A 12,072-nucleotide genomic window follows, 5' to 3' on the forward strand; every position below is an offset into this window, starting at 1 on the left:
AGTGTTTACTTTCTGCGGACTTTGCATATTGCTCTCTCGCAGCGCTCGCACGAAGAAAAGATAAAGCATAGAAAATAAAGGCCACTTGGTTGGGTGGGTGATCTTGCCGCGAAACGCGCCTGCTCACTTGCTAAATCTTCCGTGTGCACGGATTTGCGCCCCTGCGCCTCTGACACCCCACCTTTGTCCAAACTATGTGTATTGTGGCAGTGACGAGGTTTATTGCCTCGTAGCGGCGGAGGCGACGGTGTACGCGGCATGGATACACACGAGACGGGCACGACGGATGATGCAGCGAGGATCACCTCCGTCAGCTGATCGAAACCTGCGCAAGTAAGAGTCCCGTCTTTCTCTGGGAGGGGACCGCGGAGCTCAGCCTGCTCGGGACAGGCCATCCACCCGTGGGAAACGTCTTTTTCGCAAATTATAGCGGGCTGTAGCGGTGACGACCTGAGTACGCGCGACAGCACGGTGCGGTAGTAGTACGAATGGACCTCGAGTTCTTGCGAAATCTCCGCTCGCTTGCCGAGCTCGGTGGTGCAGCAGTTTTGCCAGCCGCCGTTAGCAACGGGGCAGCGCGTCGCTTGTCACCAACCCTGAATACCTGCAGCTGAGCGCGCGTTATTAAAAACGTTGACCTAACGCTGCGGGGACAAAGAGTTCGAGCTGTTGTGTGTGACACGATAACGGCTCAATCGTCGCACGTCGTCCTGTCAAGCTGCCCATCAGTTTTGGCCACCACAGGCGTAGTGTCCTTGCCTCTGGCCCACGGGTATTGTGCCTAGTCCTGCTTGCACGGTACGAATGTGCCCGCGAAGACGCCTATTTTTAGCGGTTTCGGCGAGCCCCGAGCCTTGCGATTAAGGTGGGCGCGCGATGTGCTGTTGTAACTAGAGAGTACACGCTTACGGCGGTGGGCTGAAAGCGCGCGTTGCTGCATGTCGCACCGTGTATCGCTCGTTTACTTGCGTCTGGTGTTCACAATAATCCCCGGCAGCAGAAGGGTGAATTCTGGCGCGGTGCTTTCCGTTAGCCTGTTTTGTTTGGCCTCGCTTTGTAAAACCCTTTCTGTCGACTCGCACACGCTTGTTCGGCCCGACCCCGTTTGGGTCGTAAAAACGCCTTGCGTTCATCGAACGCGAGCTTCCTTTCGCCACGGCACTGCGTGAGTCACTGGGAAACACAGACTGCTATAAAGCTTTTATACAGGATAAGGAAATTATTTAATTGCCAACTTGAGGCATCTGGGCGGTGGTACCGTCGCACACGCTGGCCAAAGGCTTGTTGACATGGCGTGTCTTGCTGACCAGGTGGTGCCAAGTGATATCGCCGACGTGCTGGATTCGCCGTTGCTCACCTACTTTTAACTGAATAAACTCGCGCGCCTCCGTAGGCAGTGCCGCTAGCGATTATCGTTCTTTGTTAATTACTGAAGGGCCAGTCGGAGCTCTTCCTTGAAAACCTTGAGCGCGAAACACAATAGCATCGCTGCGGACAGAGCGGGCTTCCTGGAACCGGACACTGTCGCTCGCTTTGAGGAGGGTATCAGGCAGATAGTCCGTTCGTCCGTGGAGTGTGACGGAGCGCATATTTTCGGCTCGTGCGTTTCTTCCGCACGTCTTGGCACGCGGGCCCGTTCTCTGGTCGTACACTCTGCAGGTTGTCCTAAAGCAGGGTTATTTGTGACATGTCATTGGCGCGCTCTGAGAGTGCTGCGCTTTCGACGTCGGGTTCCTTTTTTCGGATGCGTTGCCATGCATTCTATACGTAAGTGCTGATCGAGCGCCACTTTTCATCGGGCTATGTGGTTATCGTCCTGGCGCAGCGTGTTGTAGATATAGGGTCGTTTGTTGTTCAAAGGCAGACGCAACCATCTTTAAGCGCGGAAGAGTTTTGTGCTTGCAACTGCAGTGTAGATGTTTAAAGCCATGCATTCCGTGACTGTGCCCGACACTCGGGATCTGAGGGCTCGTTCAGGCCAGGAATTCTTGGTAACCAGGCATATGGAGAGAAAGTACAGGTAGCTACAGTAAGAGGTTGCTTTTACTATACATTTAGGAACGGCCAGAGATGTCGGATGGCTTCATTTGACAAGCACGACCGGTCATTTTGTACAGGGACCTTCGGCCTTCCCTTTGACGTAACGACGCAGTAACTTTCGCCGCCCTGCATAGCATTCTACGGGCATGATTGTTGTCTTCATGAACATCCACCCCTTCCTTGTATATAGAGGACGTTTCTTTGTCCACTGGAATTCATTATCATGAAAAAACCCCGCGCCAGGTTGTACTCGCAAGAGGGGCCTTCAGGGGCACTGACCAAAAGGCAGGCGAACAGAAACTTGAAACCCTGTGGAGCCGATGTGAACTGGAAAGGATGGACTCTGAAGGTTTACCAAGCTAACAAGCACCACATGGCAACAGTGCTGGTGCTTAAATCACTAATCAAAACAGAACATAATCAGCCATAGCACTTCTAAGGAATTAGGTGTTTTTTTTTACTTCTTTTGTTTCCAGACAATGCTGCATGCAATCTGGATGAGTCTTTCAAATGAATTGGGCTTCATGTGTAATCCGCATTCTTTGCCATTATGCTTGAGCCCTCAAGCCAGGGTCCATTGGAATCCCACACAGTCTGAGCTGATTCAATGAAGCGTTTCTTGGTGTGTCCAGCATTTGGTGTACAAGAGGGCTATGCTCTAGTCATGCATTGTCATTATGGCCAAGGGTTTCTGCAAGGTTGTCTACAGTATTGTATCAATGAAAATTTAGTTAGAAAAAGCAAACTGCAATTAGTCTGCTCTTCCACATAGTGGTGGTGAAAGGACAATGACAACCGAAGAATGCAATGGCAAATACACTGCTGTTGAGCTTCTGCATTTGTCCCCTTCGAAATGTGGCCACATAGGCCAGGGATCGAACCCCGTGACCTCGTCCTCAATGAATTCAATTGCTTGAACCTCATGATCAGCAGCATAATGCCATAGGCACTGAGCTATCCTGGCAAGTCTATACTCAATTTCATATTTTGCATGCAGCACTGTGGAAGCTACGCAAGAAGTTAGGTCATTAAGTGAACTTGTTGCGCATTGGTTGTCAAGTGGTTTAGAGATCCAGCTCTGAATCAAAAGGGTGTGGGTTCGACACTTTGCCGGGACTATGTATATTATGGGTGCTTGAAAATTTGCATTGTGTTAATCTTCCATGGCCTCTTTTGAGTGTCGTACCAGATTTGTGAGACTATACAAAACACTGCAAATCAGGTGCAGCTATGGGCCAGTCAGTGCTTTGCCACGCAAGCATGCATGTGAATTTTTTTAGCCTTGTAGCACAGCTCAGAACGAGCAAAAAGTTACGGTGTAGGGTCCATATCCCGCTCTAGACAGGGACTTCTGAAGGTTTCTTTGAAACGTGTAGCTAACTATCTGCGTGACAATTCGATTTGCGTGTTGCCGTCAGATAAAGAAGGCAGGCTCTGTGTACTCTCAGAAGAGAATATTTATGCAAGAGCTGGACAGGCAATTTCCGCCGTTTTTAGGCAACATGATACAGTGTCCTTAAGTAAGGTAGAAGCTAATGCTAAGAAACTTTGCAGAGACTATAGCTTGGACAAAATGTTCAAAAACATTTCCAGAAGCAGGCGAGATCACCTAGAGGTGTTTTTTAGCATGAAAACGCACAAACTTGACGTACCGTTGAGGGTCATTGTATCGGGAAAGGACACGTGGCAGAAGTCTGTCGTGCTGTTTCTGCAAGCCAAGCTAGCCGGTCTACCCGTGAATGGAATTTTTTTAATACATAACTCCGATTTTTTTGAAGGACAACTCTGATCGAGGCTTCCAAGTCTTCTCCGTCGATGTTAAATACCTATGCTATTCTATTCCTCTCAAGGACCTGCTGGCAGCTATTTCGCAGACAATTGATGAATTTGGTGCCACCCATTTTCAGAATAATGCTGGGCTGTCCAGTAACCGACTTTTAGAACTTTTCAGCTTCTATTTGTCATCAACATTCATTACAGAGAATGGTACCATCTATTTGCAGAAAAACGGAGTCTGCATCGGTTTTTGCACTGCGCCGCTCCTCAGTGACTTATTTTTAGCTCGCCTAGATGTCGCCATGTCAGTGAACCTTAATCAGACTGTTTCTGAAATATTTTGTTAGTAGGATGATTATTTGTTTTGTATTCAGTGTTCTCTGGCTGACCTTTAGACTGAAGTTGCCATGGTGGTGCCAATAGTCAAATGCCTTGCCCCCCTTGATGTTACCCACGAGCTCCCACAGAATGACACGATCCGGTTTTTGGATGTGCACTTAGCTTGTTCTGATATTCACACGTGTTGGTACTATGAACCTCATGCCAACAAACCACTTCTTCCCTTTCATTCTGCTCATTCTAAGTTCCTCAAGAGAGGATTTGCTAACCTTTGCATAAATAATGCTTGGCAAAAATCGTGCTGTCACACCATTTTGTCTAGCTTTGCTTCTCAGTGCGAACGGCTTTTGCAGGCTGGTTATCTTGCGTCCTTACAAGTGTCAGTAGCTGAACAGATTCTGAGAGAGTTTAGAGAAGATAACCGGCACGAAGATAATCCTACAACTACTCGGGGTAAGACGAGCATTATCCCGTATATCCACACCGTCTTGCATAATCTGAAGGAAATCGCCAAGCAAGCAAATATTCGTGTGGTGTTTTCTGCCCCAGCAAGCTTATGAGGATTTGCAAGCTCACTAATCTGAATAGTGAAGCTCCTCCTAGCTGTGATAAGAATCATAAAATGAAGTTTGTTAATTGCACACATTGTGTTGTTTATTGTTTTCCACTCAAGTGCGGAAAACGTTAAATCGGTCAGACTGGCCGATGTCTGAATGATAGGCTGTGCGAACATTGTTACAACGCTAAAAATTGTATTACAGCTGGGGGGTTTCTTGTGCAGCACTGCAAAAAGTGTGTGGATGCATACCTGTTTTAGAAGAATGCGTCATTCTAGGTAGTCATAATCAGCCCCCAAGAGAGATCATTGAAGCAAAGGATACCATACGCCTTGGTCACGCATGTGTAAGCTCACCTTCATTATCGTTATCAAGCATTGAATTCGCCGTATCTCGGACTGCTGCCACAGGCTGTCGAATGTTTTTCACATGGTTCCTCTTGATTTTGTTGCTTGGTTTTGTGTTATCTCTTCATGTCACATGGTTCACTGAGTGTATAAGTTTAGCCTTCTGAGTCGCGAAATAAACCATCCGTTGGAAGTTAGCGCTCACCCTGTTCTCCGTTCCTATTAATCACCCCTTCCACCTTCCTTTTTTGCTCCTTCTGAGCTGCGCTACAAGCCTGAAGAAGTCCTGACATACCAACTCGCCCAAAGTGCCACACTTTTGATGCATGTGAAGTTGCCACAAAATGCTGAAAGTGAAAAACCCAAAAAGGAAATAAAGAAAAACAACAAATTGATCTAAAACAATGCATCAGCTGTCTTATAGCACAGATTGTTCGCTTCTGAAGATTAAAACATTCTTCATTTAATGCTGAGCTTTCGCAGGAGTTTCATATATTTGCTGGCAAAAGACACGAAGCTGTTAGTGCGAACGCAGCTACTGCAAAATGTCTCTCTGGCTTCCACAGCGTACCACCTATCGTATGAAACAGAGAATAGATGTCTACATTGACATGGCTGAAATTCCATGGGAATACATCTACTTTGCTCTATTTCCACTATGGATTGTCTTTCATCTAGATAGTGCACAACTGCAGAGGTGTTTTTGTTAACGCAAACGTTGTCTACAATTCGTGTAGTGGCAGAAAATATTGAATGTCTGTGCTATTCCTGTTCTGGCACGGGATGGAGAACAAGTGATGCTTTGCTGCACAAGCATTATTTTCCCATTTCGCCGCATTTACTACTTGGCACATGTGTATGCAGGCATGTTGGAGCTGAAAATGTCGCTGAGGCACCACACTTCCCAGCCATTTTCTTTGTGTGGTGATTTGACTGATGCAAGTATAGCACAGCAGCTGGGCATGTTTCTGGATGACTGCCAACACCTTTCTTCCTCTATTTCCCTCCCATGGTGTCTACCACTGAGGCAATAATTTGTCATGGAAGCCAGCCTCGCCCAGGAATTCCACATGTACTTTCATGCTGATGGCCAACCAGTGCTTGCTTGCAGAATTTGTTGGTGGCGGTGTGCAGGCAGCCAGGTTGCACCTCGCTTGCCAGCTTAGAATGAGGCAGATTGTGTACAAGTATTCTAATTTGTGAACGACATTGGTGGACACACCACACATGGTCGTCGGTAAATTGGCTCCTAATATTTAGAAACTAGGAGCTTACTATTGACGTTGAAGAGAAAAATGTACAATCATTGCATTCTACCAATGCTAACGTATAGCGCAGAAATTTGGCTGTTAACAAGGAAGCTCAAGAATGAGTTAAGGACCGCGCAAAGAGCGATAGAATGAAAGATGTTCGGCATAATGTTAAAGAATACGAAGAGTGTGGTGTGGACCAGAGAGTAAACGGGGATAGCGAATATTCTAGATGACATTGATATTAAGCTGGTCAGGCCATGTTATGCATAGGGCAGATAACCGTTGGACCATTACTTACAGAATGGGTGCCAAGGGAAGTGTAGTCGAGAACGGTAGAAAACTAGGCGGGGTGAAGTTCACAGGCGCAAGTTGGTATCTGCTAGCACAAGACAGAGAATATTGTATATCGTAGGAGAGGCCTTCATCCTGCAGTGGATATAAAATTAGGCTGGTGATGATTGAGAAACTGGGGTGCCTTTTCTATGGCATCTCGCATAGTAACCAGAGGCCAGGCTGCATCAGAATTTAAACAGAGGTACTTTATTCATAAAGGTTTCCTCTAGGGGCGTGCGAATATTCTAATCGAATAGTGTCCTATTCGATTCGGAGCAGATATCCACTATTCGTAAATGTAAATGTTTTTCCTATACTTTTCCAACATTTCAAAACGTCAACTGCGCCCAGATAAACATAAAATTTGATCAAAAGTGGGGTAAACTTTCATACCTGCGGACATAGTGTAGACATAAAATATGGAAATTTGCATAGTGGAGCGAGTGACATCAGTTAAGTAGCCATATTTTGCAGGCTATACAGCAATCATTTGAATTCTCTAAAGAGCCCTGTACATGCGAAGAAACTACTTGTTTGCTGCTAATGCTCCATTTGTGCTTCTCGTAAGCATTGCTTAATAATGTGCTATGTAATGACAGAAATTTGCCAACTTTAAGAGTACTGGAATGTGAACATTGTTTTATATTAATTGTGATAACAGCTATTTCTTATTCGAAAAGTATACAATTCAATTCGGTCTCAAAAATCACTGTTCACACACCTTAGTTTCTTCTCGGAGCCCACAGGTTTAAAAGCCATGACATATGCATGCATTGGCACTATGTGTATTTACTGATGCACTGATGTGTAACTTTTTAGCCTATGTGGCATACTAATATATTATGCATAGAGTTTGCACATTGTACTGCTGTTTTGTACATTTTCTTGCATTGTATTTACTGCATTCATACCCAATACATTTTTCTCAACTGCTGTATTTGCTTCTATCCCAAAAGCAGAGGAACTTGTTTATTGGCTTTTTGACCATGCTTCTCAACATCTTACCATCTGATATTGGCATAAAGATTGACTGTAATTACTGCCATACTGAGAATTGTCACCTATTTGGTTGTCTTAATCCATGCTGCTATATGCTTCTCACATTGCTTAAAACAGGTCACTAATAAGTACTATCGCAGGAGCAAATGCAGACTATCCTCTTAATTAAGAAGTAAACGCAAATGAAGGATAAGGGCAGCATTTGTAGAAAGTTTTCAGTAGATAAACCTTTGCAATTAATATGGAATGGCATTGAATGATTGTGAGGAGACAAGTCCTGGGAACAGAATAAAACAAATGTCATATTTATATAATGTACGAGATAATGTTCCAATGGGACCTGTTTCCAGAATAATATGAACAGAAATGTGCTCACATAAAAGGTGCTCAGGGGCTGGAGATGAGACTGCCTTACCAAGAACCTTTCTCCATAGCGATGACCCAAAGTGGAATAGCAAAGTGCACATCTTGACTGCAACAATTTGCAGTGCAAGCAGATGGAACAAGAGACAAGACAGACAGAACTATGTCCCATGTTGTTCCTTTCTCTACCTGACTTTGAAAGAGCTAAGATGAATAGCATTGTAGGATTGCGTTAAGCCGGCCCTAAATACGATAGTCACAGGCTGCACAGTTTTCATTCCTATGGGTGGTTATGTTCTTTAGATTATTAGTGCCAGTGCTGTTGTTCCTATGTGCAGCATGTTTGTATGTACACTATTTTTCATTTTCACAGTGGTGGTACCAATCCTGCTTTGTGTTTGTCATTTTTCCCGCATACAAAATATTTTGTAAGTAATTGGACACCTTGGAACGTTGGCCTTGCTTTAGCCACATCCATGCTCAAATGCAGCAGCACATAGCGTATGGCCTTCCTTTAATGGTTTTCTCTTTCACCGCATCTGGCGCCTTAGCGCTGTGGCCCTACCTCAGAACTGACTCTTCAGGGTGCACTCACGTAGGGCTGCCACGGGATTTGGAGTGTTCAGGTGCTGCCACATTAGTTAACAGGACTTGTGAAAACAGTTACTTAATGCATCGAAGCAGAAGATATTGAATGGCCTGTTGAATAGGTAAGCTAGGCGAGCACAAGGGGAAAATGTCAAAGGAGAGTTCCTTTTAATAGACATCATGAAATTGTCAGGTTAACCCTATGGGCCCATGTTAGTTCACCCATCAGTGTGTAAACACAAGGCATATTGTAATTATTAAACCAGAGCTTGCTTTCCCTTCTTTTAACTTTTCTGCGGCTTCTGCCGCTGTCTTGCCGATTAGCCGATACTGGACATAGTGCAACCTGTAGGATTCGGGTGTCGTGGCCTCGTAGTCTGGCGTGAACTGAGGATCACTTTCTGGCCTATGGCGCCGGTGTGTCTCGTAACGAGTAGCTGGCCAACGCTACTGGGGCATTGCACGAAGGCTAAGCAGGCCCACACCGTCATCCGAGCTTTCTTGATGAGAGTTGCTTCTTTAGTGAAGAATATGCAGTCAAGAGGATTGAGGAACGGAACAGGAATTTATTTTCATAGAAGAAAAATTATTTACAAAACAAAGGATACTCGTACTGGCCAGAACACAGAGCACAGTACATTGTTTTCGTAGCATGAGCTACAGGTCAGGTCAGACTACATGCTTCTAGGAGAGCACATCAGCACACATCAGCATGACTGAATTGAAGCACACCGGAGGAGCCAAAAAAGTCTGCCTAGATCCCTTTGTTCCTCCCTAGATCCTTGTGTCAGTGTAATCTGCGGTCTTCCTCCAACAGGAGGGTCTGAAGGCTCCAGCTCCACCTTGAGGGTGAGGGTGCACGGAAATACTCTGGCACCTTTGTTCCCTGAACACAATCGGAGAAGTACCCTCAGGTGCGCACGGCTCACTGCCCCAGAGAAAGGAGGGGACACACATTAATAGGAGGGCTCACGCTTGTCTGCCTTGACGCGTCTGGGCTCACAGAATGGCCCAGTGAGGAGCTGGTTCTTGGAATGATTGGATTGGGTGGCTAGCAGCGGCCGTAACGAAACGGTGCAGAGCACACTTTCCAGGGACTTTTTTGGTCCCGATGTCATGGTCAGCAGCCCAGTGGCATCCATCAACCATGTTGTCTTCCATCAAACGTGTCCCACCATGTTGTAGCCACTGCTCTGACTGATGGAATGAGCTGTTAACTTCTCAAAGCTGAAGCAATTCATTTCGGGAAATCAAGAGAGGTTCAAAGGTCGCTGCCTCCGCTGGTCGATCGTAACAAAGCAAGCACTGCATCCTGTGAAAAACATAGGCAGCCCGAAGGGTGCTTGTAGGTGATACTTGTATTGTGTGCATGAGCTTTATACACAAACACATTGCTGTATCATTGCCTTCAATCCATTGTCATGAGTCCTTCGCTCTGTCGACTTCATTGTATTCATGCAGTTGTCGTCATGCCATCATAGGCATTCTTATTCGATCATCATCGTGTAATCGTCATTCTCACCTGTGGCATTTATCGTCATCGTTCCCGCATTGTCATGTCCCGTTGTTCCGCTGTAGATTAGGTAGCGCTTTTTTTTTCGCCAGTGCTTTTTTGAGGCTTTTCATTCCTCATAACCATGTACACCAGATACCTCTTGAAGGCTGTGGGGACAGCAGTAGGAATACTTATTCTGCTTGCAATTTTTCTTGTAGTCTTCATCACGAAAGCAACGGCTGTAGACAAGAGGAAGCGGACCAGTCATTAACACTGAAGTTCTCGTGAGAGATGTTGGACAACCATCATGCGCGCTGTTTAGAATCACTTGGAAACCGGTGAAATGAAATTTCAGGGCATTTACCATGCACGGATTCACGAAATGGCACACAACAATTAACCTTTTTAGCAGAATGCGCTTGTGATGATGACTACTCTTCTGGATGTATGAGGATCATTGAAACCATGCACCAGCCTTGAAAAATCAATTGGGAAAATGCACCACAAATGTTACGAATGCTTTCTTGAATTGCATACCTTCTGACACTAGTCAGGTGACAGCGCTGCATACTTGACTGAAGTAGGGTTCTCGCACCTCTAGCAGCAAGAATCGGGCAGTGGAATTGAAAGGCTGGGGAAAACGCTGGCAGTGGGGAGGTCGTATGGTGTGCACTCCTGCTGTGTTGGAGCGTGGCCTTGCTGTACCTTGACAATGTGTGTATTTAGTGTCCTTCCCAAGATTATCTGAAGCAAGGAATTTCTCTCTCCACCTCCCTTAGTTTAGGAACCTCTTACATTGTCCAGCATTTATTTTATTTTTACTTTAATTTTTTCATTCTTCATTACTCCATATGTGCGCATATGACATAAGTCTTTGTCTATCAAGGGCAGAGCTTTACTAGGATTGATATTTGGTCTATTAATTCTATTTTGTTCTAATCATAGGTTGCTCTAACTTGGTGATCCACTTAAAGTGACACTAAAGACAAATATTAAGTTCAGCTAGATTGAAAGATTAGGCTTCTGTAATAACTCTTCATACGTAACGAAAACGAAGCTTTTGTTAGCAAGAAAATTGCTTAAATAGAGAATTGAAGTGGCACCATCTGTTGTTGACTATGGTACCTCTTACCTGTGGTGTCAGCGCCTCTGATGCTCGGAGAGCAGCCGCGATCCACCACTCTGAGTGCCATCAGTTTGGCTAAGGAGGCGGCAACATATGGCAAGTGACCACCCTGCTGGCTCCAGCTGTGGAGGCTCAAGTGACCGTAACCATAACCTGAACCCAAGCAGAGTGAGGAGTGACTAATGCAAACTGAACACCTGCATCCTCCGAGCAGTATGCTGTGTATATAGAGCTGAAGAAAGTCTACAAGAGATGTAATGGCATGGAGTGTGGTCATGTGGAGACATCGCATGAAAGTCCTCCGCTTTGGCACGGGTGGTTCAAATTGAATAGCAGCAGCCGGACCTTCAAAGGCAATTTCCTACACAATAAATTTATATATTGACACACAGAAAATGATGATAAACTTCTAGATGACTACTCTGATGATCTAGCTCGACTTGTAATACTGTCCTTTAGTGTCCCTTTAAATCATTGACAAGAAAAAATACAATTTACCTGGTTCAGGATGCCATGGCAGATATAATTATCTTTTGTGCCCAGGTTGCCTACTAAATCCAGACATTTGTGCCATTATTGCACTTGTTAGCATAGCAAAAATGTTTTCCGATAAATCGCTTTTTCCTGATAGCAATTGCGGTGGTAGTACTCTTCAACTTATGTGCCTGTATTATTACAGGCTTATTACAACTCTTTGCTCGTGTTCATCAGCACAGATTTAATTACACCGCAACTTGCAAAGCCAATGTAGAGCCTGCACATCATTACACATTCATAAAACCTTAGCTATGCACATGGGAGTGAGAAAAAGGCAAATTTGTATTTGTGACGATGTTTCTAGTACGTTCCTTTGTAG

At 45.2% G+C, this 12,072-nt stretch overlaps 1 protein-coding gene across 3 annotated transcripts in view; it reads left to right on the plus strand.

Annotated features, from left to right (window-relative positions):
* Positions 1 to 76: 76 nt before the first annotated feature.
* Atg9 (autophagy-related protein 9) overlaps positions 77 to 12,072 on the plus strand; it is a 68,187-nt gene continuing 56,191 nt past the window's right edge. For all 3 annotated transcript variants that reach the window (XM_065440710.1, XM_065440713.1, XM_065440712.1), the window contains exon 1: positions 77 to 333. The gene's annotated coding sequence lies outside the window, so the exon portion shown is untranslated. The remainder of the gene's footprint in view (positions 334 to 12,072) is intronic.

This window comes from Dermacentor albipictus, chromosome 1 (genome assembly GCF_038994185.2).
Source record: "Dermacentor albipictus isolate Rhodes 1998 colony chromosome 1, USDA_Dalb.pri_finalv2, whole genome shotgun sequence".
NCBI classification, from domain to species: Eukaryota; Metazoa; Arthropoda; class Arachnida; order Ixodida; family Ixodidae; genus Dermacentor; species Dermacentor albipictus.